Below are 7,122 nucleotides of genomic sequence, written 5' to 3' on the forward strand. Positions count from 1 at the left end.
CCTTACACTGGCTTCCCCTCATGGCTCCTCAGAGCAGCTAAGGGCTGTACATACCACTCCCAGTTTATTTTTATGTGGCTTAAAGTAAGCTATGCAAATGTAGACTGGGTGCAGTGAATGACTGCACGTACCCGTTATTACTTGTGTGTACCTGAATGTTTTGCTAGAAAGCCATATCTACATAGCCTTATTCTCTCCTTTCTCAACATTGGCAGAAAGTAGTCTGACACTGTGGTGATATTGGATCATTTGGGGAAAGAAATTCAGTAAAAAGAGTTCATAGATATGTCTACATAGCAAAATAAAAGACCAATTGTAGCATGTAGGAGCATACTCATGCTGGGTTAATCTAGTGAATAATGGCTTTACCACGTGCTATAACCAGAACACAAACTGTGCAGGGATAGTGCAAGCTAAAACCCAACTTGCTTCATTTTCGTATCATACTTCCATTTTGCTGTGTTGATTTTTACTGCATGTCTATAAGAATATCACTTGATTATAACTTGCGTCCCAACCTGAGTAGGGCTTATCCCCATCAATGGTCCCATTTATGTTAATAACATTATTTACATGCATAAAAAGTGCAGGTATGCATAATGATTTGCAGTACCTGGACCCAAACGATTTATATAAAGCATATGCAGCCATGTGTAATATATTTGTGATACATTTAAGCAGTTTTACCTCTGAAAAATTAAGTCACCTACAGGTATCAAAGATTCAGTATGAACATTACAACATTTAATTGAGTTTGTTTTATGTTCTCCACATCTCTAATTGAAGACTAGGTAGTCAAATTATTTTCTGATTACCTTTATGTGCTAAACAGAATGAGTCAACAAGTGAATGAATTAATACTAATTGACTACAACAGCTAAAGTTCAATTTAATTATTTGAAATACTAACCTAATGATGGTCAATTTATGCCTCTAAGATCTGCAATTTGGCTTTCAGTGCCATTATTTAAAGGTATTATTTTATAGGAAAAGAAAAACAAAGCAATGCACCACCATGCAAAGAGAGGAGGTAGGCCTGTGTTCTGCATTTGAGAACTAAAGCCAGATGGTGGCTGGGTTATGCATTCAAATTTATATGGCTGCAGTACCATACCAAGGGAGGGGTGATCAGGGCAACTGCCCTGGGTGCCAAAGTGAAGGAGCACCAACAGGCACTGCCCAGCTGGGGCAAGATGTGGGGAGGAGCTGTGAGTGGCTTGTTTGGAGGTGCGCAGGGATAGGGGAAGGGCAGCTCCTGCTGCTGCGTGCACTCCCAGGCAAACATGAAGGGTGGTGCTCCCTGGATCTGTGCACAGGGCAAGTGTGGGCAGCTGCTGCGGGCTTGGCCCCAGGTGCCAACCTTCATTCCTACAGCATTGTGTGGCTGATATATAGGGACAGAAGTGAGGACATTTTTATTTGTTTCCCATTCATTCCCTGAAACAGTGCACAATAATGGAATTTACTAAAACAAATCTAATCTAATCTAAACCTATTTTCTGCAATTTCAAACCATTGGTCCATGTCCTATTCTCTGCTACTAGGGAGAAAAGGTGTTTTGCCTCTTCTTTATGGCAGTCCTTCAAGTATTTGAGATTGCTATCATGCCTCCTCCTAAGTACTTTTTCCACAAGCTGAACATGCCTATTTCCTTCAACCTATCCTATGACTTGCCTTCCAAGCCTTTTATCATTTTTTTGCCTGCTTCTGGACCATCTCTAACTTTTCCACCTCCTTTTTAAAATGTGAAGCCTAGAACTGCACACAGTACTCTGTAGGAAGACAAACATACAGATGCACCAATGTTAACTTCCTTTCACAAGCAAACACCAAGAGCATTGAGGTGATGATCATCCAACATCAACTTTGCTGGGTGAGCCATGTCATCCAAACATCTGACTCCAGACTCTCAAAGCAAGTTTTATTCTTCCAGTTCAGTCAAGGCATACACTCAAGAGTAGGGCAGAGAAAGCGCTTCTCAGATCTCCTCAAAGCCAACTTAAAAAAATGCATCAACACCAACTTGTGGAGGACTATCTCCCAGGACTGCAGTAAATGAAGGAAGAGTTTGTTACCAGGATGTCAGTACTTTGAAACCTCACAGTAACAACAGGAGATGGAAAATTGAGAGCAGCAGAAACAGCATATCAAACCAAGAATCCAGTAGGCTGTAAGATTTCCCCTGCCAGGTCCTTCAGTATTCTGGGATGAAGTTCATCAGACCTTGATGGCTTGAATTTATTCAGACTCATTAAAAGCTCTCTGACTGTCTCTTCTGTTATCCCATCCCTTCCCTATCCAAATAATCTTTATTAGGTGTCTAGTTGAAGCTTAATTTTTTGTGAAGACTGGGGCAAAGTACCTGTTGAGTAGATCTATCTTTGCATCTCCTGTTGAAAGTTCTCTGTGGCTGTTTAACAGTGGGCCCACAGCTTCCTTGGTCTTTCTTTTCTTGCCAGCATATTTATAGAAACTCTTCTTGTTGTCTTGAACCTCCCTTGCCTGCTACAGTTTATTCTTTATCTCCACCTTTCTGATTTTGTTCCTGCAGGGTGTTGCTCTTTCCTGGTAAGCTTTCTTGGTGACCTTGCTGTAAGCTTTAGTTTGGCATTTGAGGCATCCTAGAAGCTCTTTGTGCAGCCACATTTGTTTCTTGCCATTCTTTCTTTGCTTTCATTGTGTTAGAACAGTTTTTATTGGGTTTCCAATACTATACCTTTTAGAAAATCCCAGCCCTCTTGGGTGCCTTTATCTTTTAGTCTGTCTTCCCTATTATGCCTAGTAACTCCTTGAATCAGTTGATATGTGCCTTTGTGAACTCCAGAATCCTAGTTTTGTTGATCCTCATTCTTTTCCTGTCTCAGGATCTGGAATTTTGTTATATCATGATCTCTTCCTCTCATCCTTCACATTCTCCATCAATTCTGCTCTATTGGGCAAGACAGGATCCAAGATGGATGATCCTCTAATTATATCCTCAGCCTTCTGGAACAGGAAGCTGTCCCAACACAGGTTAAGAACTGGCTCAACATTTTATGTTTGGTTGTATTGTTCTTCCAGCAGATGTCCAGAAAATTAAAGTCTTCAATTAGTACCGTCTCATAGCTCTTGAATAATTTTGTTGCCTCCTTAAAGAGTGCCTCATCTACCTCCTCTTCCTGATTTTGATGGCCTATGATAAATCCCTACCATTATATCATAGGGATGCAGTGTTGCATCTTTCACCTTTTATCTTTGCCCAAATGAATTCTGATCTGCTAACTACTTCCTCCTCAACCAGGGAACAGGTGTATGTGTTTTTGACATACAAGGTGACACCAATATCTTTTCTCTCAAGCCTGTCCTTCTGAAAAAAAGTGTAATCCTCAATGTTGGAAGTCCAGCCATAAGAGCTATCTGACTAGGACACTTTGATGTCAATTAGATCATAGTTTTTTTTCACAGGCTGAAGCTTCCAGCTTTCGACTGGGCCAGTTCAACAAGGACCTGCAGCTGGAGACTGAATTGAAGGAAAAATGGCATTCTGTCACATAAAGAATCTTTTAAGAGAGTTGTTTTGCTCTGGTAGAAATTTGCAGGGAAAAGGAGAAGGACTAAAATGATCCAGATCTTCAGGTATTCCCAACTATAGGAAATGCTTTGTGGGATCTCCATTTGCCACCTAGGACTGAAGAATGGTGGCTGGAAGCCATACTTTTATTCCTTTTCTGGGCTCCATCCAGCATAACTTGGGCAAATTCTAGGATATGGATTTCTAAGGAGGAGATTTAAATGACTGAAATAGCAGTTACATCATTTAAGTGGCAATCAGGCAACTAATTGGTAATTGTGCCCCTAAATCTGTTTTAGCAGGACTGTCAAAGATATTGCCTGCAGGCCACAGAGCCCTATCATCAGGCCCCTGCTGCTGCCCATGGATCTCAGACTGGATGTACTCACTAGTGTGGCATGGGCCAAACAGGCTCCATGCTCTGCCAGGGGAGTTTGAGGCCTGTCTGGTGTATGATGGGGGTTGTGTTTGGGCCTAGTCTGGGATGCACACTGCCAGCTGTGCTCAGGGCCTGTCCAGAGCTCATGCAGCCTTTGAGCTTCAAACTGATCTGGGGCACACGCTGCTGCTGCTCTGGGGCCAGTCCAGGGAACATGCTACCTGCAGCAAGCTGCCAAACCAGCCCCATATGCTGGATCCATCATAAGGGGCTGGTCTGTAGACTTGATGAGTTTGATATTACCATGTTGTAGTCTCAAAAAGCATCTATTTTATATTCAATAGGTGCATATACACAAGATGCTTTACTGTGCAATAGTTTTAATGTGCAAGTTGATGGACAGGAGGTATAGATTGGACATCCGCAAAAACTACTTCACAGTTAGGGCGGCTAGGAGCTGGAACCAACTTCCAAGGGAAGTGGTGCTGGCCCCTACCCTGGGGGTCTTTAAGAAGAGGCTGGATGCCTACCTGGCTGGACTCATTTGAGTCCCGTTTCTTGTTTTGGGGTTTTGTTGTTCTCCCGCCCTGGCGGGGGGTCAGGCTAGAAGATCTACTAGGTCCCTTCCGACCCTAAATCTATGAAACTATGAAACTATAGTTTACTGTTCAGTAAGTATGCACATCTACATATGCGCATGCTTACTGCACAGTAAATGATGCTACTCATGGGTAAATTTGCTGCCTGAAAATTGAGGTACCCATGTAGGAAGTGGCACCAGTTTGATGCTAAGACCAGCAAATCTGCTGCCAATTCCCTGCATGTGTAAACACTTGCCCGGGAGCATTTACTCGCAGCTAGTTTACTTGCAAGTAAACTGATCTCGGATCAAATTCATGTGTAGGCGAGCCCAATATGCACCTGAAAATATTCGATTGTATTGCATTCTAATATTATACTATCATTGCTACACAGTGAAAATGTCTCTCACGCGGCTAATAACATTCATGATTTTCAATGCCTTTATATTTTTTATATCATAAGAAAAAGAAAACCAATATCAGGATCCAATCTCTCTCCAGAACTTCTATAGATATAATAATTGTATTTGACATTTTGCTTGAGCCACTGATAATTGTTTTATTTTTCCAGTTGGACATTACTGCAGCAAGGTTTTCTATATTTAGGTTGGTGAGAGGCTGATATACTGTAGCGTGCCATAGTAACATTGTCAATTAGCAGAAACAGGCTAGGAAAGAATCTACAGCCTGGGGCATGTGGCATGATGAAAAGGCATCAATATTTAAAAGGTAGCGTTTCCAAGTGACTTGAGTAAACATATGTTAGTAGCAGGATACCTTGCACAATGGTTTTTGTTGGTTAGGTGGAAAGAAGAGGCAAACTGGTCTATGATTTTCAATTAACCCAGAATAAATACAAATGTAATTAAGTCACTCCAATTTGTATCGTCCACAAATAAGGACATCAGCTATATTGCTGAAGAATGGCTTAGTCACTGGGGGCATTTACACACATGAGGAGCCTGCTCTGATGCGCTGGAAATCCTCACACACCACTCCTGTGGCAGCCTCAAATGTCACTTGTGGAACTTATTGCTCTGGAGTTAATTGCTCCTGGGCGCATACTCAAATGGTGTGCCCAGAAGCAATAAACTCTGGAGCAATAAACTCCGCAGTTTATTCAAGCACTGTAATTGCACATGTAGATGTGCTTAATTTGTATTGTTAATCTGAATTGTTAACTAGCTGAAGAAGCATTTTTACCAACATAGTAATGTTCCTTTGGAGCACTTTTAACTTCTAGTTGACTTTAAAATACTTTGAGATAGTGACCCCAACATCTGCATCTATATTCTGTGAAGTGCATTTTGTATGGTTAATATGAGATTAAATATAAAATAAACCTTCCAAGCCCTATGCCCTTACTTTTCAAATCTTTTATTAGTATTATGTATATTTACAATGGACTATATTCTACTGCTAGGCACACTCAGACTCAAAGCTTATTCTGCCATGTAGGTGCTTAAGAAATGTTGAGTATGTGGATCCAGTATGTGGATCTGTGTATATAACTCTCTTCTTAAAAAGTTACAGGAAAACACAAACATATGCATAAGGGGAGAATAGAATCTGGCCTGAAGCTATTTATAATATGCTCTATTAGTATCTGAGGGGTTAAAAGTAGGGCTGTACGAAACAGCACCATTCCGCTTCAACTTCCGTTTCAAAGTTTTAATGGCATAGTGTTTCGTTTCAAGTTTTGTTTCATTTTGAAAGCATAGTTCTATTTCATTTCATCAAAACTGTTTTGCTGTTTCCATGTTTTACCCATAGGCTATTCTGCAGCCAGTGCAGAGAAGATCAGTGCTGCTGTTGGCCCCAGCCAGCAGCACCAGCCTCCTGTGATCTGACAGGCAGATTGGGGGCCTGCACCCCTGGGAGGAGCCCAGCACAGCCCCTGCAGCCCTCCTAGGGGGCCATCACAGCACAGATTGCATTCAGTAGCTGCATGCAAGCCCCTGATCTGCCTGCTGGATGACAGGAGGCTGGTGCTGGTGGCTGGGGCCAGCAGCAGCGCCAGTCTTCCTGGCATGGGTTGTACTCAGCACTGGTCACAGCTGGCAGCACCAGCCTCCTGTCATCTGGCAGGCAGATCAGGGGCTTGCATGCAGCTACTGAATGCAACCTGTGCTGTGATGGCCCTTGTACAGAGGCACCAGTGCAGGGAAGCAGCTTCACATGCTTTGCTATAGCATGCTTCACATGCTTTGCTATGTCCGCTAAGGCGGACATAGAGCTAGGACTTGCATCCAAAATCAAAGATAACAAAAAGTCCTTTTTCAAATATATAGGGAGGATGAAGAAAGCACCGGGAAATGTGGGGCCCCTGCAAGATCCTCTGGGCAATCTGGTGGTTGCGCCAGAGGAGAAAGCAGACCTCTTTAACCAATTCTTCACCTCTGTTTTCTTGGGCAGGGACCGGGACTTCCCTACCGTGATGCAAGGCGGACTCGAGGGGAATGCCTCCAAACCTCAGGTTGGGAAGGACCGGGTTAGAGAGCTTCCAGAGGGGCTGGACGTGTTCAAATCAGCAGGTCCAGATGCTCTTCACCCCAGGGCGTTGAGGGAGCTAGCGGGGGTTATTGCAGGGCCCTTGGCACGGCTTTACGAGC

The 7,122-nt window shown here is 42.9% G+C and overlaps 1 protein-coding gene and 1 long non-coding RNA gene across 2 annotated transcripts in view; one reads left to right on the forward strand and one right to left on the reverse strand.

Annotated features, from left to right (window-relative positions):
* PCSK2 (proprotein convertase subtilisin/kexin type 2) overlaps positions 1–7,122 on the forward strand; it is a 245,917-nt gene that overhangs the window by 222,051 nt on the left and 16,744 nt on the right. The gene's annotated exons all lie outside the window — the stretch shown is intronic.
* The window catches only part of LOC109296917, a 386,887-nt gene that overhangs the window by 190,304 nt on the left and 189,461 nt on the right, over positions 1–7,122 (reverse strand). The gene's annotated exons all lie outside the window — the stretch shown is intronic.

The sequence above is a fragment of the Gavialis gangeticus genome, unplaced genomic scaffold (assembly GCF_001723915.1).
Source record: "Gavialis gangeticus isolate Ggan-Ray unplaced genomic scaffold, GavGan_comp1, whole genome shotgun sequence".
In the NCBI taxonomy this organism is placed as follows: domain Eukaryota; kingdom Metazoa; phylum Chordata; order Crocodylia; family Gavialidae; genus Gavialis; species Gavialis gangeticus.